The 26,899-nt window shown below is 41.7% G+C and overlaps 1 protein-coding gene and 1 pseudogene across 2 annotated transcripts in view; one reads left to right on the top strand and one right to left on the bottom strand.

Moving 5' to 3' along the window:
• The window catches only part of LOC310904788 (uncharacterized protein), a 339,287-nt gene that overhangs the window by 249,362 nt on the left and 63,026 nt on the right, over positions 1-26,899 (bottom strand).
• Positions 2,963-26,899, top strand: part of LOC310904756 — a 35,187-nt pseudogene continuing 11,250 nt past the window's right edge. Inside the window, exons 1-16 of the transcript in view lie at positions 2,963-3,304; positions 4,090-4,290; positions 5,378-5,488; positions 5,649-5,751; positions 5,915-5,982; positions 6,139-6,209; positions 6,744-6,826; positions 8,060-8,171; positions 8,532-8,672; positions 8,866-8,966; positions 9,427-9,577; positions 10,251-10,960; positions 11,331-11,419; positions 11,591-11,594; positions 11,824-12,848; positions 13,347-13,510. The product of the transcript in view is annotated as an uncharacterized misc_RNA (transcript). The remainder of the gene's footprint in view (positions 3,305-4,089; positions 4,291-5,377; positions 5,489-5,648; positions 5,752-5,914; positions 5,983-6,138; positions 6,210-6,743; positions 6,827-8,059; positions 8,172-8,531; positions 8,673-8,865; positions 8,967-9,426; positions 9,578-10,250; positions 10,961-11,330; positions 11,420-11,590; positions 11,595-11,823; positions 12,849-13,346; positions 13,511-26,899) is intronic.

Below are 26,899 nucleotides of genomic sequence, written 5' to 3'. Positions count from 1 at the left end.
TAAAGATTTTGGTCTTAACGTAAAAGTAAGGGCGGCTACTGATTTCTTCAACTCCAACAACTGAAGCACAAGTCTGAAAAATCGCCTTTAAGAATGCAATGAAAATATTTAACTCTTCTGTATGTTCATAGTTTGTTGTCAAGCAAAGGAATGAATGCTGATGCCTTAACTATCAAGAGCTGTAGCTTACAGAAGGACTACGCCTTCCTGGTTTTTTCCCTTTAAAAACGTTAAATCCATGTGAAATTATTTGGGGGTGTTTTCACATGCAAAGCCTAATGCAATGCGTGCAAGCCCTGTCATCTTCTTCCTTTAGTAGTGTCGCATTAAGGGGTGTAGCCGATTGACCGTTACGGGTCCGGTCGGCTTCAGGGTACTGAACTATCACGGCCACGGATCCACCAACAACGCAGCACGCCCTCGCTCTATTCGCGTTCAAGGAGAACTGTCACGGCCAGGAACAATGCAATTAAGTGCAGTTTATTACGGCAACAGATGCGCAGGTCCTTTGGATTGCCAGTGATAAATTCACTGTCTGCAAAAGCAAGCTAGCATGCATGAAATGCACAGGTACACGGCCTAGGTATTAAGATGTTAAAAAGCATAAAGACGCTAGAGATTTCTAAGTTTCCGTGGAGACGCCTGGTATAACCAAGCGTTCAGATCTTACCTCGCAGCATCCCAGTGGGCGGGAGTGGGGAGGGTGAGAGGCTCAGCCTGTCGACTGATGTCAGAAGGTATCCTTCGTGACAGTATCTCCCCCAACATTCCCTTTCTCTTAAGCCAATTTATATTATTTTCTATCTTTTAGGTGGAGCTTGAGTGACTCCTGTCACGCATATCTTGGTTGTGATTGGAACAGGTACAGCACGTTAGCCTGGAATGCCTTCCCTCCCAACCAAAGTAAACTGGAGCTGTAACTAACACAAGCAGAAACAAGGCTTCCACGTTTTCAGCTGAATAAAGTTCCAACAAAATCATCCTCTGGGATTTGAAGCTTACTTCAAATTACATGCCAACAGCTCTTTTCCCTGAAAGGTCTTGCCCAGTTCTTACGTCATAGTAAAGTGTATACCTATAAAATTTACAGTTAACGTCTTCTCTTAGTTTGTCCAATTTTTGCATTATCGCTCAGCTGTGTGCTCATTCATAAGCTGATGCATGTATACAAGCTGCTGCTCAAGTCCTACGTCTTGTTTGCAATTCTTCGTTTCCTTGTTGCCAGCATATTGTAAAGCGGATCCCTGCTGCTACTCGCTCTAGAAGAAAAGGAATCATCGGTTTGGTTACCAAATACCCGCTTCTGGAAACCAGAAGTGTTTTGGTCTCTCTTCCCTTCGAATGACTCCACACCTCTCATCAGATAATGGATTGCTGACCTAGAATCAGAGAACATCCCAAGGTGGAAAGGGCTCACAATAATGAGCGAGTCCAACTCCTGGCTCCACACAGGACCACCCCAAAAGCAGAGCCTATGTCTGAGAGCATTGTTCAAACACTTCTGGACCCCCGTCAGGCTCGGTGCCACGACCACTGCCCTGGGCAGCTGTCCCAGTGCCCGAGCGCCCTCTCAGGGCAGCACCTGAGGCGCACGGGGCTCGGCGGGGCGGCCCGGGAGGGGAGGAGGACGGCGGGGCGAAGCGGCCGCTCCCTCAGAGCCGTCTCCCCGCCGCCTCGCCCGCACGTCGGGGCTTTTTCGTGTCGGGGCTTTTTCGTGTCGCGCCCTCGGGCTCTCGCCGCGGGCGACATGCCGCTCCCCAGCGCGGACAGCTTGCGCGCGGGGCCTGCCCGCGGCGGCGGCGGGAGGGAAACCCCAACCGCAAAGCCCTCCCGGCAGGGAGAGCTCGGGGTGAGGGCCGGTCCGGCACCGACAGTAAAGACACGCCGGAGGAAACGCTCTGCTTTTAGCCGTGAGCACCGCGGCCAGGTTGAAAAGGCGTCACGCTGGAGCTCCGAGTTGGGCGGCGTTCCGAGGCCGTTGTGGCAGTTGTGGAGACGGCCTCGGCTGAGGTGGCGGCTGCTGTCGCTGCTGTCCCCTCTGTCCCCGCTGTTGCCGCTGTTCCCGGCGCCTGGAGACCCCCGGCAGCCCCCTGTGACAGGACCTGTGGCCCCGGGGAGCAGGTCCTGTGGCCCCCTGTGCCCGCCGCCTCGTCGGCCATCCCGGCAGCAATCCTGCCAGCACAGAATAGCTCACCGGCTTTACGTGCGTTTCAGGGTAAAGTGACGATTAACTTCTATTTCCTGGCTTGGGTGCTGCTTTATTCTTTAACGGAGCTTCAGGTTTAAAGGTTAAACTCAGTTCTGTCAAGGTTAAACTCAGTTTCGTGAATGGCATCTTGGACAAAATCTTAAGCTGTGATTGACTCTCTGCTTAACAGAGGCCAAACGTGTACCTACTGAGAAGCAGGTCATAGGTGATAAGCCCTCACAAATTAACTTGCTATCACAAAGTGACGCCCAGAAAAAGTGTATTCAAAAGCTAGGCTCATTATAGAATCACAACCAAGCCATCATGACTGGTGCAGTAGACAGTGAGGTAGAGGGTGAGCCCTGGAAAGACAGAAGTAAAGTAGCAGCGAAATGCAGGTACCTTTGTGCACACGAAGCAGAAAAGCGCAGGCAGTAAAGTAATAGTGCTCCATTACTAGCGTGAGCAACAATTATATATAAATCGCAACCATTATCTATTAGATAATAGGTAATAATTAATAGATAATTGCAAAGCTCCTAAAATGCAATAAATAACTGATTCCCCTCAGAGAATGTCATTTGCATTTTTATATTAAAAAGACTCCAGAGTTGTAATGGATTAAAATCCTACGAAAGTGAAAGAAATGGCATCAGCCACTAGTTCTGCAGAAGCTAAAAGTAATACTGATAGAGTTTTGATGGAAATTTTTCCTTTGTGTGTTTAGTTTGGGGATTCCTTTTAAATCATTCATACCAGCAAGTTAGTTCTTCAAGGCCGTTTCTTTGAGATTAAGTGACAGGACTTCTACTACTCTTTTCTTCTTGGAATGCTTCTTGGTATTCTTACGTCAGCCAGAACATTTGTCTCTGTCGCAGATGAGAACAATGACCATAGTTAACAAGCCCAAATCTTCAAAGTCTAAAAAGCCATCTTCAAGGCGGTCTGGCAAATCCAAGAAACCGAGTACTAAAAAACTGATGTCACGCACCGCAAACTGGGGCCGGATACCACCTGCAGAAGATTCAAGCCAAGTCTCTGTGGCCCAAGGATGTGGAGGTGCTATTTATTGTAGATCCTCTGAAAAATCTAAGCCTTTTGCCCAAAGAGATCTAAGTAAGTGTGCGCTTTATCCTGCCTCCGTTTTCTTCAAAACAAAAGTAGAAAGTGGTAGTTCTTGCTTGTTGCACTGATAGAGAACGGGACTACTGTGAATAAAGACTTCCAAAGCGATTCTCCTAAGGCAACTGAAGTGACTGACGTTACAGAAATTAATTTTGATATATTTACAGTCGACAGAGAAATATGGGGAGCATTTTGTAATGCACTGATTCATCCATATCTTTTCTGTTTTGCAAAGAAAAGTGTTTGATTGTTGCTATTCACAGGTTCCATTATTCACAGGTTTTTGAATGCTAAGATTGCTCAGGAAAAGATCTGATATTTGTAGGGGTACCGTCATTCCTAGTTATTTGTTTTTACATTGTCCTTGCATTTATTACCATATAATTTCAAGTCTAAGTTTGTGGTTGAAGTTATAATAAGGAAAAAAGCAGTAGTTGAGGTAATCAGGTTAAAGATTATAGCTGGAGAGGAACTTGGCGTTAGATACTAAAAACAGGATGGCAGTTAGCCTTGCCTTAGAAAAATTAAAATGGTCGACTAAACTTTTTTTTCCCAAAACGTTGTGTTGACCAGCCAATTTGAATTTGGCGGTATTAAAGCTGTCTGCAATAAGTTTTTCTGTTTTGGATTGTAGCTAGTTCCTCTAGGTGCTCCCACAGAATAGTATTTTTACCATACCTATATATACTTTATATTTTTACTATACCTATATATACCTAATACCTTTCTTAGAAACAAACAAACAAAATCTCTTTTTAAATATAACTTTCTTGCAGTTGTTAATGATGGAATTGCTCCGCCACAAAGGATTCTTTTTCCACCTGAGAAGATACGTATGGATTGGCAAGAAACACAAAGTGTTGGAGTTGGCCTGTACAATCTTGGCAACACGTGTTTTCTTAATGCTACTCTACAGTGTTTGACCTACACCCCCCCACTTGCCAATTACATGCTTTCTCTTGAGCACAGCCAGTCATGTGAGTACTTTCTAACAGTATTTTAAATCTGTTGGATAGCTGTGAAGGTGAAAGAACAGCAGTGATTCTGTGAGACAAACTTACTTGCCTGATTTTACCTGTAGAAGCTGGCTTTGAGCATTGTATTAGCAGTGGGCTCGGAATAGCATATGGAGTGCGTTTAATGCACCATGTGTTTTGTTTGCTTGTTTGTTTGTTTGTTTTTTTAAAAGGATCTTTTCTTGCTTCATGGGAATAATGAAGTGCATTGGACAGTAATGCATTTAATGAACATTTGGCATTTGGGCTATTTGGGCTTCCTGCTGCTAGAAAGGCAATAAAATTTAGGATGTTGGCATCATAGGTCTTTAGTCTGCACAGCCGAGGTTCCATAATGCACTACAATAAATGGTCTGTTCGTTGTTGAACCAATTAAAAAAAAAAAAAAAACAAAAAAAACCTAGAAAGCAATATGAGCTGTTATGAACACGACTAGATTTTTTTGTGGGACTGTATTAAAATCTAGACTGATTTTGTCCTAAATAAAATGTTGTACTATAAAGTAAATGTTGTACTAAACCTGTATGCTTTTTAGGCTGGTATCTTTGTATCGATACCTAGAAATTTAACTGTTTTCTTCCTTTCTATAGAAATCATTTCAGTTAAGAATCCTGTTGAAAAAAGGAGGGCAGAAGTACTATTACATACATTACTGTAATTTTTCCTTTCTCCCAAAGGACTCGTAGCTCTGTATCATGAAGCTCACCTGACAGCACTGTGCTGAAAATAACCCACGTTCTCTTAATGCTGTATCATCAAGGTCAAATATTCTTTCCTCATACATTTTGCAACCTGTGGAGTTCACATTCCTGTCAGCCTTTACAAACGTGACGTTGCAGTAGTCTTTTAGATTTCTCATCACAAAATGCACTTGAATACAGGCTTAATGGATATTTTTATTCTATAAAGTTGTGTGAAATGAAATGTTAGGAGACTGTTGGGACAAGGAGAGTGGATATTGTATCTATAGTTTAAATGTTACTTATATGTTTGTTTGTAGTTATGTCTGTTTCGCTAGACTGGGATGCTTTCTTCTTTCACTCTTCAGGTCGTGAACAAGATTTTTGCATGATGTGCACGATGGAGACTCACATTAACCAGGCCCTGCGTTGCACTGTTGATGCCATCGAGCCTACGCGTGTTATCAATAATCTCAGTCGTAAGTGGCTTCAGATGTGTTTCTTTTTCAGCATCTTGTAATCTTCAAATAATTATTTGATGTGTATAAATGGTTTTAACACTGTAAAGAAGAGAGATTTTAGAAACAGGAGAATTACTTCATTTTTAAATGAGGTGAATACTATCATCTTCTTATTTAGGAATAGGACAACATTTCCGTTTTGGCAGTCAAGAAGACGCACACGAGTTCTTGCGCTATACTGTTGATGCTATGCAGGAAGCGTGCTTGAATGGAAGCACCAAGTAAGCATAAACAAATTCACTTTTATACGTTCTCTAGCACCTTTTAGGCCTTTATTTACTATCAAAACTGAAAGTCTAGGTCATCCTTGGTTTTCATAAAACTCTTTGAAGAGTTAACTGTGTGCCTTAAATCTTCTGAGGTCTGATTATAATTTATTTCCAGATTGGACAGATCTTCTCAAGCTACCACCATCATTCATCAAATATTTGGAGGATTTCTAAGATCAAGAGGTACTTTTAAAAATATTCCTGTCCTTAGAACTGATCTGTGTCTTTTGTCGGTAGTAAAGCAGTCTGTAGTTTGTCTGAAGTAGTATCTATCGACAACTTGAATGTGGACAGTTAGTCTCCTTCACGTGTTGTTAAGCATTTATATTTTGCTTCCAGTGAAGTGCTTGAATTGCAAAGCAGTTTCGGATACGTATGAGGCATTTCTTGATATCACTTTGGATGTAAAGGTAGGAGGTTTTGTAAATATAATTCTTTATGTTTAAGTACACGTATAACTTTCTAAATTAAACTTGTTTAACTTAAAAAACCAAACCACATACAATGTTAAAATATAAGAGCTTGGTGGTGGTTAGAAAGTGGATTGGACTTTGTCCTTCTGTGGAACCCCTGTAAATAGTCTCCACGTTTGCATTGGGTTTAAGGGGAAAGAATTTTATGTCTGCACAAATTATGATACTGTCATACTTCTTTGTTGTTCTACCTCAATATACATCTAATTGTTAGACTGCTGGATTTGTTGCCAGTATTGATGACAAAGCACACTATAGATGCTGTCTGCGTTACTGGAAAATGATTTGTTTCAAAGTAAAATGACTTCCAGGTGAGGTAAACGCTGAGCATGCTCTTTCTGCCTCCTTCTTCACAGTGCTCATAGTAGATCGCTTAAGTATGTATTAGTCAGGTTCTCTTATAAACTCCTAGCACGTCTCTGGAATTTTGAATTTACAGTGACTTTACGCTCTTCTCTCTCGCTCCTCTAGGCGGTTTCATCTGTTACCAGAGCTCTAGAACTATTTGTGAAACCTGAAGAGCTGGATGGAGAGAATTGCTATAAATGTAGCAAGTAAGATTATTACTAATTATGTCTTAATACTAGATATTAGTTTTATATATTACATGACTTAGAGCGTAAGTTATCTTTTAACTTCATTTAGAAATAAGGAGACGCAGCTTTCTTGTTGTTGTTGTTGTTGCTTCATTTGTAGTAGTGGTGAGCTGAAGCAAGGAGCTATGGAGAATGATTTGGAGTGGAAGGCAGCAGCAGGTTCCTGCAGGTCCCAGCGTTCACTGTGAAACAAAGTTAGATTGAGTGTCAGGGAATGTGAGCTGGCTCTGTGGTAATGAATGTTAGCAGCCTGTGCTGGCTCACTAAACAGCGTCTTGCACAGCTCTTGAACTGTGAAACCTGTCGATGTGGACTAATGTCCGAAATGAGCTCCCTTAAGCCTAACCCGTGCACAGGGAAAGCCTGTTGAGTTCAGGCGCTCTCTGTGCTGATCAATATGTAAGATGTTTCTACGTATGTGAGAAACAATTGGAACATTTGTATAAGATGGTTTGGCAAAACAAGTTGTTAGTCAAACATCCCCTCAGAAAAGCACAGAGTGCCCGGCTCAGTTCTGTAGGATTCATGCCTGACCCCTCTAAATGAAAAATGCAGTATCCACTTCTTGTTGTTGGATACTAAGGAAATTAGGGTGTCGAATCAAGAGCGTCCAATAGGTTATTAAAGCAATTTAATCCCAGGTTCGTCTTGGCCTGCGGATCCTAGAAAGCAACATGCAGCGTATTCAGGATTCTCATAAGTGATGTCTGAGGAAGAGAAAGAACTGTAATAGCACCTCACATCTGAATTGCATGGTCCTTCCTTAATGTGCTCTTTGAGGTGTGATCGGTTCAGTCACACTTAAAGCCAGAATTTTCCGTCTTTTTGTGAGTTTAAAAGGAAAGGCCTTGCACATGTACAGTACTTTTTCCATTGCTGATAACTGTTATTAGTCTTATATATAACTCGTTTTTAATATATTTTTTTTAATATTTTATAACTCCCTGGTAATACGCTTTCGTGAGAGATTCCTGTTCCCGCTGTGCTCTGAGTTGTTGGGAAAACTTACCTTCTTCTCTGTATTAACAAACGTGACATGCAGTGCATGGGTTTATGAAAAGAAAAAACCAAACATATGATGCAAGTAAATATCATTCAAATAGCATAAGCATGCGTGAGACATTAAAAGGAGTTTGTTTTGGGGGCGAAAAAGAAGATGCTTTCAAACGCTTGTTTCTGCTTGTTTTTAAGGTGTAAAAAGATGGTTCCTGCATCCAAGAGATTTACCATACACCGTTCTTCCAACGTTCTCACAATATCACTGAAAAGATTTGCAGATTTCACAGGTGGAAAGATCAACAAGGTATATTTCCCGCTGTAATGCAGCTTTGTCATCATGTAATGGGACATCCCCCAAAGCTGAAAGTTGTTAATATTTTCAGACAATAATTGTAGACTAACGACTGTGGCTTATTCTTTCTCTTAATATCAGTAAAGTTCCTGCTTGACAAGAAGCATATACTTTCCTCTGAGAAGGCTAATTCGTCAGAAAACAGTTGTCTGCAACTTCTAGTATTAAACGTTGCTTATGGGAAGACTTATTTTTAGTGAATCAAGAGATATATTCATATAATTCCAGTCTCTGTTTTTTGGAAGTGTTTTTCTCTGGCTAGTCCGCGAAGTACTCTGATATAATTTTTCTATCTTCTTGGTCTCTCTTTAGGAAGTAAAATATCCTGAGTATTTGGACCTCCGAGCCTACATGTCTCAATCAAGTGGAGAACCACTCCTCTATGCCTTATATGCGGTGCTGGTGCATCATGGTATCAACTGTCGCTCAGGACACTATGTATGCTACATAAAGGTAGAAGTCAACATCATTTCTAACAGGGTAAAGGTTGTGCTGGCAAACCAGTTCAAGTGTTACTAGTAGTACTGTTTCTAGGGAAAAAGATTTCATTATATGTTTATTTGACACGTGTGTATTTTATTGCTATCTGTGATTTCATTTGGAAAACATGCAATTCATCTAAAGATATCGTTGTCTTTATTTGCAGGCTGGTAATGGACTTTGGTATCAGATGAATGATGCAAAAGTAGTCCGTACTGACATTAAAAGAGTTTTTGGTCAGCAAGCTTACTTACTTTTTTATATCAGGTAATAACAAGTATTCAAATGTGTTCAGAAGAGATTTACTCTCCTGTTATTGATACTTTTCTTTTTGCAAGTGTTTTTCTTTCTCTCCCAGGAAAAGATGATTATTTCTCTAATTCAGTTCTGTCTAACCTGAAATTCTCTGTCATTTATTATCTTTTGTTGCTTGGCCTTAAACTGCAGCACTTGTGTAAATTGCTGTATATGTGTTATCTGTAGCTGGCTAATTTAGAGAAGGAGAGAAATGAAGGTCATCTGTGGTGTAAGAATGAATTATTGCTCTGAAAGTGATAGTCATAGTAGGAAGACTGTTACCTACTTTTCAGTTTGTAGTCTTGGCTAAGTCTTCTGTAGAGAAGGCTTCCATATCGTATGAACTGTTCCTATAAAATTATAGGATGGGATTTAATCCAAGAGTAGGCCGAAAGAAAAACTAAACTGAGATCACTGCTCTTTTCTGAAGGCGCTATGATTTGACGCTCGGAGAACGTGCTTTTTACTTAGCAGCACCATCTTATCCCTGTTCATTCCCCCCTGGTTCATTAGCCCCCTGGGGGGCTAACAGTAAGCAGGCTGGATTTCTGGGACCACGACTTCCTCCTCATATGATTAAGGTAATTTAGGGAAGCGGGAGGGCAGATAATGGCACCAAACGGACAGTGGGTTTGGGGTTTGGTGTGGGGTTTTTTGTTTGGTTTTTGGCATCTTTGTTTTGTTTTCCTTCCCACGCTGCAGCTTTCTTCACAGCCCTCATGCTACAGCCAGAGTCATTCAAACAGTGGTTACTGCTGAATTGCGCAGCCATGCGACTCCATTGTTTATACCTCCTAGACAGCTTTGTAAAGCACAGAGAGCTACGCTCTTTGACAATTTAAGTAGAGTGTACTAATCCTCGAATCATTTAAAAGAGGACTAGTTTTTCCTATCACTTTAGCTAAGACAGGGAAACCAAATTGTCTTATTCCTGAGCACCAGAACAATTATTCCAGGCTTTTTGGGGTATGTTTAAAGGGGAAACTAAATATATTTGGGAATAGCTTTAGGTAATGTTAAGTTGTTTGGATGGTTTTCAAAAATGATGTTAATTTGATATCAATATGCAGTAAACCAAAAGCAGGAATTAAATGCACTTATGGGACTTGCATTTATCTTTTAAGGGCAGTGTTTTTTGCTTTTTAGGTGTTAAGACCATTTGTAGAAATACTTAGTAGGAGAATGACATGTTTAAAAATGTTAAATGGAGTGTTTGCATTAACCCGTCTTGCAATTTCTTCTTTTTAAATACAGAATTCAAGTCGTTTAAATGGAAATGGATCCATAAAAGAGGATGCAAATACCACTGGTGTCACCCGAAAAAGGCCATCTTCAGCACCACCAATGGCCTGTGTTCAAGAACAGGCGATTACCAGGCCTTCAATTACTGATACGTCAAAAAACCAGAAGATCACCATCAGTATTCACAATAAATTGCCTGCTCGTCAGACTGTGTCACAGCCTGACTGTCTTAGCAGTGCTGTGGAGGATGAAGATCTCTACAAGGCTGTTCCTTCATCCACAATCACAAATTCGGTAAAGCAAATGAAGCAAATACAAATACAAAAAAAAAAAAAAAAGAGTTTCTGCTGAAATTTTTGTGGAGCCAAAGGTGAATGGAAATCCTAAACTCAGCTCTGATAACACAGTCCCTTACGGTGCAGAATCTTCAGGAAAATCTGAGGAGGAGTCAAAGGGCTTATTTAAAAGGAATTGCAATGCAATGTGGAATTTTGGTTGGAAAGGTAGTCCGTACATTGCAGAATTCCCATTCTTCCTGTCAGAATGCTGATGAAGGAAGATCCCAGCATGAGCTGCCAAAAACTGATTCACTGAATGCTGCTATTAGTTTAGTTCATGAATCTAAAGAAAACGGACTGAAACTTGATGATTCCACTTGCCAAGTTGAACCTGTTAAACCTTGTGGGATGTTCTTTTCTAAAACAAATGGATTGCTTGAAACATAGTAGTTTGCTCCATCGAGAATTTCTCACCCACGATGTATTCGGGAGTGTTTATCATGTTCCTAATTCAGGCGAAATGCTGAGAAAACACAGCACAAATTTGATCGTAACCCTTTGTGATATTATGCCATTAGAATTTGCAGAGCTGAGCTGACATTAGAACTTGTCAGCTTAAGCTGAGCTGAGATAAAAATTCTTAAGTTTCATAAAGTAGATTTTGGGAGGTGAGTTGGGGTTATCTTTGAAGTGTAGATAATGCGTACAACCCAAAGCGGTCTTGCTTAGCATTTAATGTAGAAATTCTGAGAAGACTAGTCCTCAGCACAAATGGTATTTTTTCTGTCTGCTGACTTGTGCGTTTTAATTGCAGATGCCTGGAGCTATGCCTCCAGTCCCTCGAGAAGTCATCGTGGAATCCCTCACAGCCAGCCAGCTGAACAGCTTGTCAGAGGAAATAAGGTAAAATGAGCACAGTCTGATTAAGACAAGATTTTATGGAAGTTCATTGCGGTTTTATCTGTCTACTAATGCTATTTAATGGAAGGATTTAAATCAGTAGAATTCCGTACTGTATGGCCAGTGTTACGAACAGATCTAATGATCGACACTGTGCATAGCACTCTGATGCAGGCTGGTGCCTCACGGAGAACTTGTGTTTCTTCATAGAATGTTTTTCCATTTTTCTCCATTATCTGGAGAAACATTGGCTGTTCCCCCGTCGCCCCCACCCCTTTTTTCTCAGAGCAGCAGGTGGAGGGAGACAGAAACGTGTTTTTATTTTGTGCAGTGTCCCGGGACCTCCGAAATCTACTGAGAATGATGAATACCTTGAACAGTACCAATGTGATGACCGTGGAGACAAGGAGAAACCAAGAAGATCAAAAGAACATGAACTGATTTCAGAAGAAAATGTTTTCTACATCAAAGAGTCTTCTGAGACTGGTGAGAAATTGCGGCAAACTTCCCCTCTAAAGTCTGACAGTGAATGTAGTTCTAAAAACCTTTCCTCCTTAGCTATTACAGATAGATGCCAAGATACAAAGGACGAGACTAAAAAATCTGACAAAGAGCGTTACCAGAGAAAGAGGGAACATTCTCCTACTGAAGAGAAGGAGAGTCAAAAAGATGGTCATTCCAGCAAGAGAAGGTGCTCTCGGAGTGTGGAAGTTGTTAAGCAAAAGCGTCACAAGCAGGAGTATTGGGAGGGAAGCAGGTACAGATCTTCCCATAGTGAAAGGAACAGCCCTGATAATGGCAGAAGACCAGTAAAATATTCAAAGTACAGATCTCGAAGCAGAGGAAGATCAGAACAAGATAGCGCTAGATATTACCATTCCAAAGGGGAAAGAAGTTGGAGCAGAGAAAGATACTATCAAGATGAACCACGGAAATGGGAAAAATGTAGCTATTACAAGGATTACTATTCACCTCATGCAGCAGGAGACAGTAGAGAGAGAAAGTTCTCTCACGGTGATAAAGACTTTGACAAATTGACTCAGACTTACTCCAGCAGGTCACATAAGCGTTATCATTACAAAAGCAGATGGCCTCACGGTTCCCTCTTGAGAGAGGAAGATGTACATCACTTTAGCACACCCAGAGCAGACTCACATCGTTGCTCAGTAGCTCAGCAACATTCTGGAAAACATTCGCGTGAGAGACATGCACTTCCACCTGTGTCAGCTCATTTGGAGAACTGTCGCCAGAAAAAGGCAAAAGAAGGAAACAGAAAAAGACAATATACTCGTGCAGAAGGTAGTGAAAGTGAAATAGAAAGGCAACGCAGAAAGGTAGAAAAGGAGGTTTTAGGTGGTGAAAACATGAAAAAATATAAGAAGTTCTAGAAGAAAAAGAAGTCTGAAGATAAACAGGGAGAGAAGGATTCCAAGTAAGCAGGGATTCCAGCCTAATCAGCATTTTTTTTCCTAATTCTTTTCTGGGTGCTTCTCATGTTTTGTTTTTTTTTTCATAGTTTCTGAGTTATTTAGATAGCATAATCTGGCTGGGGATCATGACTGGGGATCATTAGGTTGATCAGTGAAGACAGGAAAGGTATTGCTGAATTGTGTCAGAGCACTAGCTTTGGACCACGTAGTTCGAATCACATCTGCACACCATTCTGGATTAGGTTAAAATATTTTTTTTTTTTTACTTGCACATATTCCAGAGCTAACCATTGTTAATGATCTGTGTACCAACCAGGACCTATGGTCCTTCAATCTGAGGGCTTAAGTTTGCTGCATCTAAAGGAAGTTACATGTGCACAAAGTACCACAAAATAGCTGACATGCGGCAAATCATCGCCTGTGGTAAAATAAATAAAGTTTCCTGTATGCAACAAGTGCCACATCTTTTTTTCTCTTTTTAACTTGCATGTTTCTTTCAGACTTTATGATTTGTATTTCTCTGCGCTCCACTTTGACAATGCCAATCGCAAGCGTAACAAAAAGAAGAAAAAGGAGAAACATCAGGAAAGTGAAAGGCTTCTTGGAACACTTAGATCCTCGTTTCCAGAAGAAAACCCGGGAGAAGAAGGAAGAATCCCATCCTCCAGATGGCTCTTTATGAGAGCAATGCAGAAGTGAGGGCAGTAAACAACCTCACAAGGAAGGGAAGCCTTCCAGTGCAGGTGAAAGGAAGAAACATCGCATCCAGCGAGTATATTAAAGGTAAGCGGCTGCAGCATGTTTATGGGATTCCTTTTAGATTAATCTAGAGATTATCTAAAACAGTCTTTAAATGCTTGATGACTGAACAGTCTGCTGGATATTAAAATATGTTTTGAAAAATATGTTTCAAATGTTGTTTTTTCAGCTGTGTGGGGAGAACAAATACAGTGGCTATGAATATTTTGGCTATTATTCAGAACAGCATGTGGAGGGATATGTAAACTATGTAATATGTAAAAATACGTACTATGTAAAAATCCTGCTTTTTTTCTCCTTTTTGTTTTTTTTTTTTGTCTTTTTCTTTTTTTCCCTGCTATTATAGGTTTAAGAATATAGAGGAATGCGCTGATGGAAGCCATGTAAAGAGTCTCCAAATTTGCATTGGGTTTAAGCGGAAAGAATTTTATGTCTGCACAAATTATGATACTGTCAAAACTTCTTTGTTGTTCTACCTCAATATACATCTAATTGTTAGACTGCTGGATTTGTTGCCAGTATTGATGACAAAGCACACTATAGATGCTGTCTGCGTTACTGGAAAATGATTTGTTTCAAAGTAAAATGACTTCCAGGTGAGGTAAACGCTGAGCATGCTCTTTCTGCCTCCTTCTTGACAGTGCTCATAGTAGATCGCTTAAGTATGTATTAGTCAGGTTCTCTTATAAACTCCTAGTGCGTCTCTGGAATTTTGAATTTACAGTGACTTTACGCTCTTCTCTCTCGCTCCTCTAGGCGGTTTCATCTGTTACCAGAGCTCTAGAACTATTTGTGAAACCTGAAGAGCTGGATGGAGAGAATTGCTACAAATGTAGCGAGTGAGATTATTAACTAATTATGTCTTAATGCTAGATATTAGTTTTATGTATTGCATGACTTAGAGCATAAGTTATCTTTTAACTTCATTTAGAAATAAGGAGACGCAGCTTCGTTGTTGTTGTTGTTGCTTCATTTTGTTTAAACAACTGGTGCACGGAAATAATCCCAAACTTGAAAACGTTACATCTGTTTTGGAAATCTAAGAAGAGTGGCTATTAGCTGATATTGGACTTTTCTCGTAGCATTGTCTGCACCATGGCTTGTCAAGCTTCCTAGGCGTGTAGCTGCATGCTGAAATATTCATATTGGCAGAAGTGAAAAGACATGCCCAGTAAGTAGTGGTGAGCTGAAGCAAGGAGCTGTGGAGAATGATTTGGAGTGGAAGGCAGCAGCAGGTTGCTGCAGGTCCTAGCGTTCACTGTGAAACAAAGTTAGATTGAGTGTCAGGGAATGTGAGCTGGCTCTGTGGTAATGAATGTTAGCAGCCTGTGCTGGCTCACTAGACAGCGTCTTGCACAGCTCTTGAACCGTGAAACCTGTCGATGTGGACTAATGTCCGAAATGAGCTCCCTTAAGCCTAACCCGTGCACAGGGAAAGCCTGTTGAGTTCAGGCGCTCTCTGTGCTGATCAATATGTAAGATGTTTCTACGTATGTGAGAAACAATTGAACATTTGCATAAGATGGTTTGGCAAAACAAGCTGTTAATCAAACATCCCCTCAGAAAAGCACAGAGTGCCCGGCTCAGTTCTGTAGGATTCATGCCTGACCCCTCTAAATGAAAAATGCAGTATCCACTTCTTGTTGTTGGATACTAAGGAAATTAGGGTGTCGAATCAAGAGCGTCCAATAGGTTATTAAAGCAATTTAATCCCAGGTTCGTCTTAGCCTGCGGATCCTAGAAAGCAACATGCAGCGTATTCAGGATTCTCATAAGTGATGTCTGAGGAAGAGAAAGAACTGTAATAGCACCTCACATCTGAATTGCATGGTCCTTCCTTAATGTGCTCTTTGAGGTGTGATCAGTTCAGTCACACTTAAAGCCAGAATTTTCCGTCTTTTTGTGAGTTTAAAAGGAAAGGCCTTGCACATGTACAGTACTTTTTCCATTGCTGATAACTGTTATTAGTCTTATATATAACTCATTTTTACTATTTTTTGTTTATATTTTATAACTCCCTGGTAATATGCTTTCGTGAGAGATTCCTGTTCCCGCTATGCTCTGAGTTGTTGGTAAAACTTACCTTCTTCTCTGTCTTAACAAACGTGACATGCAGTGCATGGGTTTATGAAAAGAAAAAACCAAACATATGATGCAAGTAAATATCATTCAAATAGCATAAGCATGCGTGAGACATTAAAAGGAGTTTGTTTTGGGGGCGAAAAAGAAGATGCTTTCAAACACTTGTCTCTGCTTGTTTTTAAGGTGTAAAAAGATGGTTCCTGCATCCAAGAGATTTACCATACACCGTTCTTCCAACGTTCTCACAATATCACTGAAAAGATTTGCAGATTTCACAGGTGGAAAGATCAACAAGGTATATTAAGAATATACCTTAAGAATATAGAGAAATGGTCTGCTTTTATTTTCATTTTCTCTTTTTTTCATTTTTCTCTTAATATCAGTAAAGTTCCTGCTTGACAAGAAGCATATACTTTCCTCTGAGAAGGCTAATTCATCAGGAAACAGTTGTCTGCAACTTCTAGTATTAAACATTGCTTATGGGAAGACTTATTTTTAGTGAATCAAGAAATATATTCATATAATTCCAGTCTCTGTTTTTTGGAAGTGTTTTTCTCTGGCTAGTCCGCGAAGTACTCTGATATAATTTTTCTATCTTCTTGGTCTCTCTTTAGGAGGTAAAATATCCTGAGTATTTGGACCTCCGAGCCTACATGTCTCAGTCAAGTGGAGAACCACTCCTCTACGCCTTATATGCGGTGCTGGTGCATCATGGAATCAACTGTCGCACAGGACACTATGTATGCTACATGAAGGTAGAAGTCAACATCATTTCTAACAGGGTAAAAGGTTGTGCTGGCAAACCAGTTCAAGTGTTACTAGTAGTACTGTTTCTAGGCAAAAAGATTTTCTGAAATAACCCCAAACTTGAAAATGGGATCTTGTATAAAATCTTAAGCTGTGATTGACTCTCTGCTTAAGAGAGGCCAAACGTGTACCTACTGAGAAGCTAGGTGATAAGTGTTTTTGTACACTTATAAGTGGTCATTTTGTAAAGAGACTGCTGAAAAATCTGAACAGTGCTGCTGCAGAACTCTGAATGGGGGGCTAGCAACTGTCTTAACTGATCTGGAATCTTGAGTTTACTTTTCAGTGGACAGGAGGAGAGTCTCTCAAGGCAAACAGAGAGAGAAATAACACCCGATACTCATGTCAACATAAATTTATGCTCAGAGTGTAGGTGTAGGAACAGCGTCGGTATGTATATGGAACATCGGGAGAGGAAACTATATCGGTATTTACAGCTTTTCTACTTCCTTGTCAGAGAGACGTTGTCTCCAAATTAGAAATTGATGTATTTTGAATAAGGGCTGGTGGATCGGATTTATTCTTACTAGTGTTAATATTTGCTCTTGATTAGTACTTAATATCTGGTAACGCATCAATCAATCGTCAAAAATAAACTTAAAAATGTGTAAGGCTTATCTCGTTGGTCGATACAAAGACCAAGGTCTTTTCTCTTTTCTCTTTTTTTTTTTTTTTCCCAGTATTGTTTTTCTGTTTTCCTTCTCACTGCAGTCTTGATTTTGTTTCTTGTCCCTTAAGTATGTTTTCAATGTGTTGTTGAAACATTTTCCCTTTCAATGCAAAAAAAGGAGCTGTCACTGGTGTCTGCAAGTTGAAGACTGGAGCTTATCTGAAAATCACTGAGCCCAAGAGCTGTCACCTTAGTCTTCCAATAGGACAAGGATGTCTTCGTTTTCTCAGTTAAATGCATTTTTCAGGTTTGTGTATTATTTTCTCAGGAATGGAAAGTGTGCGCACAATTTGCCAGTTGTGGGACTAGGAGTTCTCTTATTTCCTGTGCTTTGTTTAACCTGTCTTAAGTTTAATGGATAGCAATCAAGGTGTACTAGAAATCTGAAAACACTTTATGCTTTGTTCTCTCAGTCATTTTGGTATAACAAACTAGCTTATGGTTTAAACCCTCCATTAGGTTAGCATTTTCCCTAAACGTAACAAGTCCCTGTGTGCTACAGGAAGACAGTAACAAAAAATTAAGTATAGATATTCATCCTGCCATTATTCAGCTTCTGCCTATGGACAGACAATTACACTTATTTAAAGCGGTATCCTCTTGAAACCTAATCAGCATGTTAGAAAGGACTTAGTTATCGGCTTTTGTCCTGGAGGGCTGAGGTTTGGTCTGTGTTGTTTTACATTCAGCATTTCCTTTTCTAGCTTCCATTCCCCTGTTGTTTTGCATGAGGAAAATATGCAGCTTTACAAAGTAGAACGGAAAGAGATGCTTTTCAGTCTAACTTTTCAGTTTTTTGTAGGAGTTTTAAATGTGGTAGGTGCAAAACAGCATAAGTACTGCTGCCAAAGTTATATTCAAACAAGTATTTCTTGGAGAAGCAGAAGAAGCCCAGGGAGAAATAAATTTACAAACATGCTCTTCATGCTCTCCTTTCCCAAGATTTCTCTGAGATATATCCCATAGTCTGTGGGTTTTGAGGTATGTGGTTCCCAGGAGTGAAAAGGAGGGCCAAACAGCTCTCCTCTCGGATCTCCACGTGCCAGGGCTTTAGTGTACTGCCACTTATGGCTCCGCTTTTCACCTGGAAAAAGCGACCTCATGCTGTAAACTGAGGAGCCCTGCAATTGTTCTACTTGGGTTTTTTTTGTTTTTTTTTTTTTTCCCCTGCTCGTATAGGCTTAGAAATGTGCTGATGAAACAATAAAAAAGCCAGCTTGGTACATCTCCTTACAAAAAAATAAGTACAAACTTGAGCTCCTGATCGGCTTCATGCTGAACTCTGTGCTGTTCTTGTCGTAATCTTGGTCTCTCAGTAGATAATATGGTTTAATTACGAATAGAATCATGTGATGAAGAAGATCTCACACTGCAACAAATTCAGCATCTCAAATGAAATTTTACATTTTCCGTGATTTTCTTTCTGAGCAGAAGTGTGTAGTATTAAATATATATATATATATATATCTGTGATGAAGCCACGGTCGCAGTTACTCAGATATCTTAATAAGCACTTGCAGGAAGATAAATTGCTGCATCTTTTAGCATTATTTAATTGTAGGGTTAGAGACATGTTGATTCAACAGTGCTGTAAAGTTTCTAAGAGGTCACTTTGAAAAATACCAGCTAAATTACTGGCAAGACTGCACCCGTTCTTAAAAACAAACAACCCCCCCAAATCATCTGTTTTCCTCTTACAGGTAACTGAAGTAATCCCCGAAGAAGACAGTTCACTATCCAAAGGCAAGTTTTATTTTTAAACATTTTCTACATTTTATACCTAGCCACAACTTAACAACCAGTTAACGGTCGGTGACAATCCTGTTCAGTGTTGAAAATGTCATTCTGGCATAGGAAACAAAGGACTTCATCTTCTTGCTTTACAGCTGAATGTCTTCTACATAATGTTTGGAGAAGTGAAATCTTGCAAGAGGTTTTCAAAAATTCTGCCCCGGTTTGGATGATGAAGTAAATTGCCATAGTCAGTAGATTCTGGCACTGACAAGTTCCTTCAAGCTAAAGAGGGAGTGCGATTGTTGCAAAGCATGACTGTGTTTTGAGACAGGGACGACCACAAGTTTTAATCTTAAAATACGACATGGAGGGGAGGCTGGTTGTTCACACATTCTTGCAAACATTAATACAATCTGTCCCATTATCAAGAACAAAATTAGGGACTGAACGGAGGTCTTTCAAATACCAGTGTTGCAAAAATAGACTTTTTATGCTACTAATGTCAAAAGAATCCTGATTGTACTAAACTGTGTCTCTTCTAGCTGATAAATCAGGAATAGCACAGAAGAAAATGCGTCTGCTCTAATGCTCTTTGGGCTTCGGTGAATTCTCTGGCCAGCAGATGGCGAACTCGCTTATTCTAAACCAGTCAAAAGTATAGGGAGAAAGTAAATGTCTTGCACACATTACACAAGTCCAGGGCATTGGGATCACTGGGCTACATGAGTGAAAGAGATGTACCCCAACAGTACCCCACTTAGATACGCTGCTTGCAACATAAGCAGGATGGGAGGGCTGTGCAAAGCAATTTTGGTAAATTGAGGAATTCATGTATTTCATCAAGCCTAAAGATACTAATTAGTTTCATGTGGGGGAAGGTCAGTCTTTCAAAGAAAAGAAAAAACATCTCTTAAGCAGGATTTTCTGAATGGTGGAATCTAATCTGAAAAAAGGCCACTTCAGCAGGTTATTTATTTATTTATTTATTTCTTACTGTATTGAACCTCTCAAGTAAGCTAGGAGCAGACTAGGAACAACTGAGGACTTGTTAGAGTGTGCCTTTTCACCTGGACTCATGTTACTTTGAATAAATTAACAAGGATAGCTAGTGATAATTTGTGATTTAAGGAAATTCCAGATACGTGAGAGAAAGAGCAGCGTTAAAGCAGTTAAATTCCTGCTCTCTCTAATAAGTGCTCTCTCTAGCCAGTTTCTGAACGCTTCTGTTCTGTGGCTAGGATTTGGTCAGCTTGACCACAAGATCACTAGTAAAACAAGGATGCCGTCCAGTCAAACCTTCAAATGAATGCAACTTACCTAAGGTCTACCGTTTGCTATCAAAACAGGTAGCTTTGTCCTAATATTCTGTACAGTTGACCAATTTTAGCATGGAACTGAAATGCAGTCAGTTTAATGGGAGGGCTTTGGAAGCTGCCTTCTCCAGTCAGTTCAGCCCTGTAGTCAGAGAGCAGATCAAGCTGTGTGCAGGCTTGTGACTTCTCTCTTTAGAAAGAAAACCACTGAGCCAGACAGTTCCATGTTGAGTATCACAACAGGGAATGACATTTCTTCCCTTTGTCTTTCAGATGCAGAGCTTACTGATGGAAGCCTTCAATACTCAGACTAAACCTACCATCAAAACGGACGACCTTTTTACCATCCAAACCAACCATTTTTCCATCAAACCCAACACCTTGGGTTTTGAAATGAAACTGGTAAGCCACAAGTCTTTATTGAATCTATTTTGCAGTGAAAGGGTTTTCTCTGTAACCTGATCATTTAAACTGTTGTGCTTAAAAGAAGGTCACTTGCAAGAGCGGTTATAATCCATGCTATAAAATCGAATCATAATAAAATCAATCAAAAATATAATAAAATAATAATAATAATAATAATAATAATAATAATAATAAATATAATAATAATAAAATCGAATCAAAATAAAATCGAAGCTGGGCGATCACCAACCGCATGAAGTTCAATAAGAGCAGGTGCCGGGTCCTGCACCTGGGACGGGGAAATCCTGGCTGCACGTACAGACTGGGCGATGAGACACTGGGGAGCAGCCTAGAAGAGAGGGATGTGGGGGTCGTGGTAGACAGCAAGTTGAATATGAGCCAGCAGTGTGCCCTGGCGGCCAGGAGGGCCAACCGTGTCCTGGGGTGCATCAGGCACGGCATCGCTAGTAGGTCAAGGGAGGTGATTGTCCCGCTCTACTCTGCGCTGGTGCGGCCTCACCTCGAGTACTGTGTGCAGTTCTGGGCACCACAGTATAAAAAGGACATGAAACTTGTTGGAGAGTGTACAGAGGAGGGCTACGAAGATGGTGAAAGGCCTGGAGGGGAAGACGTACGAGGAACGGCTGAGGTCACTGGGCCTGTTCAGCCTGGAGAAGAGGAGGCTGAGGGGAGACCTCATCACAGTCTACAACTTCCTCGTAAGGGGGTGTCGAGAGGCAGGAGACCTTTTCTCCATTAACACCAGTGACAGGACCCGCGGGAACGGGGTTAAGCTGAGGCAGGGGAAATTTAGGCTCGACATCAGGAGGGGGTTCTTCACAGAGAGGGTGGTTGCACACTGGAACAGGCTCCCCAGGGAAGTGGTCACTGCACCGAGCCTGTCTGAATTTAAGAAGAGATTGGACTGTGCACTTAGTCACATGGTCTGAACTTTTGGGTAGACCTGTGCGGTATCAAGAGTTGGACTTGATGATCCTTAAGGGTCCCTTCCAACTCAGGATATTCTATGATTCTATGATTCTATGATCATCCTCTAGAAAGAAAAAAAAAGGAGCAATTATCTTGCATGTACTCTTGATAAAGGAGGAGCTACACAATGGTATATAGTTTCACACTTTGTTTTTGAGAATGTCCAGGCTTAAGTAACAGCTCTTGATGATAAATGAAAAGATTAATACGCAGTGGATTTACACAGAACATTACGTTTTTAACAATGATCGATACAGAGTATTTGTCATGCAAATCACCTGTGTACACCAAGGAATACTTATTTCAATATATATCTGTACAGTATTTACATTTTATATTTAAACTCTAACTCGAAACATTTTCCAAGAAAATACAGAAATGAAACTGGTAAGCCACAAGTCTTAATCTGCAGCATTTGGTCTACAACAGACCTGGCTTTTCCAGCAAGCGTATCTACATAGATATGTAACAAATCTTAAAAATAGGCATTGTTTTTATATATGAAGCATTATAAATGCTGCTTGGTTTATAAAGCTTCGGTTTTGTACCCGTTTAAAACTGTTCAAAATGTCAAGTGATTTAGAGCTTACTTTGTCAGAATATTTTAAAATTTAAGTCAGTCCAGGGGAGTTTAACTATTATATACAGTTCTCTCCCTAGATTGCACTGGCAACGGGGCAGCAATTTAATGCTAGAAATAATATACTTCCTGCTACGATCTCCTCAGTTACATGTTACTCTAAATAATTATTTCTGCAGGGTATAAGAACTTCAAATACAGCAAACGAACTCTCAAGGCGTTTCCTTTGTGCTTACAGGTAGACACCGTCGCCTGGCTGGATAAACAGATTTTCTTGAAGGTGTTATTTCAGCATATAAGAATTGATTAAAAAAAAAAAAAAAAAGTGCTTCATGGCTTATTGGTTTTGTAATCTCACAGTTCTCCAGGAACACTTGATTTGCTGCATTTCACCATTACACTCGTCAGTAGCACTGATTCTGGTTTATCACTATTTGCATTACAAATCTCCTTGTCCAAAGCCTAAACTGATGTATGCACTGCTTGAAAACAAAACGTGGTTGCAGAGCAGAAGACTCAAGTCATTAGGTTAGCAGCTGCGTAACCATACTGCTTTCCAAACATAAGATGTAGAGCTTATTGAGTTTCTATGAAGAGTTTAAACGGCTCCCATTAAGCAAAGATGTCCCCACACTGCTACTTCCTCTTAAGCAAGGATTCTACCTCCTTTGGCTGAGGCTTGCTCCCTTACATTCGAACATTCATCCAAGTAGCCTGCAATTCCACATTCGTGGGGGAAAGTCTATAGAATAGAAAAGGTTCCTCCAGTCTCTTCCTCTCAGCCTTTTTTTGAAGCATGCAATAAAGCAAAACATTCACAGGCTGACCTTCCATGCAAAACAAGGCAACTTAGTAAGACAGGAACCGCAAAACTGATTGCTCTTTAAAGTTAAAATGAGATTTGAAATAGATCAAGTTAGCAAGTGGTGTTAAGTCTGTAAGTAAGTCTGTTTTTGCCAGTGCAGCACAGTTCCCTATCATGTAGCCAGAGCTGCTTCTGTAGCTCCAAGAAGCAAAACTGCTTTGACAAAATACTGTGTCATGAAAGCATTCGTTGGTGCGGTAGGCACAGCTCAGGTTCAACAACTGAAAGACCATCAGAGTGGGACTGCAGAAAGATCTTTCAGAAGTTCCAAAAAGACATGTGGGGGTGGGAGTTTAGTTGTGTTAGATAACACAATCTTAGATAAAGATTTTGGTCTTAACGTAAAAGTAAGGGCGTCTACCGATTTCTTCAACTCCAACAACTGAAGCACAAGTCTGAAAAATCGCCTTTAAGAATGCAATGAAAATATTTAACTCTTCTGTATGTTCATAGTTTGTTGTCAAGCAAAGGAATGAATGCTGATGCCTTAACTATCTAGGGCTGTAGCTTACAGAAAGACTACACCTTCCTGTTTTTTTCCCTTTAAAAACGTTAAATCCATGTGAAATTATTTGGGGATGTTTTCACATGCAAAGCCTAATGCAACTCGTGCCTAATGCAAGCCCTGTCATCTTCTTCCTTTAGTAGTGTCGCATTAAGGGGTGTAGCCGATTGACCGTTACGGGTCCGGTCGGCTTCAGGGTACTGAACTATCACGGCCACGGATCCACCAACAACGCAGCACGCCCTCGCTCTAGTCGCGTTCAAGGAGAACTGTCACGGCCAGGAACAATGCAATTAAGTGCAGTTTATTACGGCAACAGATACACAGGTCCTTTGGATTGCCAGTGATAAATTCACTGTCTGCAAAAGCAAGCTAGCATGCATGAAATGCACAGGTACACGGCCTAGGTATTAAGATGTTAAAAAGCATAAAGACGCTAGAGATTTCTAAGTTTCCGTGGAGACGCCTGGTATAACCAAGCGTTCAGATCTTACCTCGCAGCATCCCAGTGGGCGGGGGGGGGGAGGGGTGAGAGGCTCAGCCTGTCGACTGATGTCAGAAGGTATCCTTCGTGACAGTATCTTCCCCAACATTCCCTTTCTCTTAAGCCAATTTATATTATTTTCTATCTTTTAGGTGGAGCTTGAGTGACTCCAGTCATGCGTATCTTGGTTGTGATTGGTAGAAATTACCTCGCTTGCGTTTAAAGGTACAGGCTCCGAGAAATTCAGAGGATGTGCTCAGTGAGGGGTGGTTGCCCCTTGGAGGCGGGTAGCTTTTGGGATGGAGGGGTGCTTATAATGCCTAGTCACTTAAGGCAATTACTCCACAAGGAGTAACTTTACTCCTTTAACTTAACTACTTGAACTACTTTAAGCTTTAACTACAGCATATCTAAAACATAAGGAGGATGTTACTATGTAAAAAGCAGATGAAACCAGTCCTTAACTCTTACTGCTTATTGTGCGTGAGCAGACTGGCATGAGTTTTAGCTATACTGGCAAATATCAAAGCACACCTGTGTAGTCCCAAAGCTGGGAGAAAAGCAAGGAAACCTTGAAGAAAATAGGGAGGCCTGTAGCTTGTGTAGTCTTTTAGCTGAGAAAATAAGGAAGGAGAGAGACAGGTAGCCTTGAGCTAGCAGAAGCAAGGAAGAGAAGGGATAAAAGGGAAAAAACAAGAAGGAGAAAACCAGCTCCAGACTGGCCTGTAGTAACCTTTTGCTCATTAAGGGTCATTAACACATTAGAAATCACACCTGTCAAAATGATAATCCTTGCTAATGTGGGATTCGGTGTGTGTCCCCCTCCTCCTGTACCACCCCCCCCCCCCCCCCCCCCCCCGGTGTTCCTCTGTAATGCGCAAGCTCAGTAGAGAAAAGTTAGGTGAGCTGTAATAACCAATCAAAAGGAGCCAAAGAGAGAGTTTTCACAAGTTTCCTGTGTATGAATGACGGTGATTCGAGTCAGAGGTGTGCTTGCTTTGCGAAAGATAGCCAAGTACCTGACTCTGCAGAGTTCTGTAATTAATTATGTAATTAAAAGACCTTGGTGTGCATTCCGACTCTGGGTGCTTATTGGCGCGGTGCACTGGGCACGAACTCGCGGACAACATCTGTACTCAGTGTGATGCCTACAGACAATCCTTTACTGTTGGGACCTGCATATTTTTCTGTGCCTTCAACACAAACCCTTTGGTACAACTAGTTCCCTACGTAGCTGCCAGTTCACCACTCAGTTGCACTTCTGAAGAGGAAAAGCTATTTCCCTCTAACGTAGGAGCACATACTCTAAATGCAAGCTTCACTCAGCTGGTCATTTACTGCAGGACAAGATTTGAAAACTGTTGTGGAGATTCTGTTGGGTTTTCTGCTTACAGAAAAATTAAGTGCCAAATCGCCCTCTACTCCGCTTTGTAGTGCTGCATTTAATGGAGATTCAAAGAATTTCATTTGCTCCTCCGTTTATGGACAACGAGCTGAAGGAACAGGTACAGCACATTAGCCTGGAATGCCTTCCCTCCCAACCAAAGTAAACTGGAGCTGTAACTAACACAAGCAGAAACAAGGCTTCCACGTTTTCAGCTGAATAAAGTTCCAACAAAATCATCCTCTGGGATTTGAAGCTTACTTCAAATTACATGCCAACAGCTCTTTTCCCTGAAAGGTCTTGCCCAGTTCTTACGTCATAGTAAAGTGTATACCTATAAAATTTACAGTTAACGTCTTCTCTTAGTTTGTCCAATTTTTGCATTATCGCTCAGCTGTGTGCTCATTCATAAGCTGATGCATGTATACAAGCTGCTGCTCAAGTCCTACGTCTTGTTTGCAATTCTTCGTTTCCTTGTTGCCAGCATATTGTAAAGCGGATCCCTGCTGCTACTCGCTCTAGAAGAAAAGGAATCATCGGTTTGGTTACCAAATACCCGCTTCTGGAAACCAGAAGTGTTTTGGTCTCTCTTCCCTTCGAATGACTCCACACCTCTCATCAGATAATGGATTGCTGACCTAGAATCAGAGAACATCCCAAGGTGGAAAGGGCTCACAATAATGAGCGAGTCCAACTCCTGGCTCCACACAGGACCACCCCAAAAGCAGAGCCTATGTCTGAGAGCATTGTTCAAACACTTCTGGACCCCCGTCAGGCTCGGTGCCACGACCACTGCCCTGGGCAGCTGTCCCAGTGCCCGAGCGCCCTCTCAGGGCAGCACCTGAGGCGCACGGGGCTCGGCGGGGCGGCCCGGGAGGGGAGGAGGACGGCGGGGCGAAGCGGCCGCTCCCTCAGAGCCGCCTCCCCGCCGCCTCGCCCGCACGTCGGGGCTTTTTCGTGTCGGGGCTTTTTCGTGTCGCGCCCTCGGGCTCTCGCCGCGGGCGACATGCCGCTCCCCAGCGCGGACAGCTTGCGCGCGGGGCCTGCCCGCGGCGGCGGCGGGAGGGAAACCCCAACCGCAAAGCCCTCCCGGCAGGGAGAGCTCGGGGTGAGGGCCGGTCCGGCACCGACAGTAAAGATACGCCGGAGGAAACGCTCTGCTTTTAGCCGTGAGCACCGCGGCCAGGTTGAAAAGGCGTCACGCTGGAGCTCCGAGTTGGGCGGCGTTCCGAGGCCGTTGTGGCAGTTGTGGAGACGGCCTCGGCTGAGGTGGCGGCTGCTGTCGCTGCTGTCCCCTCTGTCCCCGCTGTTGCCGCTGTTCCCGGCGCCTGGAGACCCCCGGCAGCCCCCTGTGACAGGACCTGTGGCCCCGGGGAGCAGGTCCTGTGGCCCCCTGTGCCCGCCGCCTCGTCGGCCATCCCGGCAGCAATCCTGCCAGCACAGAATAGCTCACCGGCTTTACGTGCGTTTCAGGG

This window comes from Anser anser (assembly GCF_964211835.1).
Source record: "Anser anser genome assembly, chromosome: 10".
Taxonomy (NCBI): Eukaryota; Metazoa; Chordata; class Aves; order Anseriformes; family Anatidae; genus Anser; species Anser anser.
This window is presented reverse-complemented; position numbering and strand designations above follow the sequence as displayed.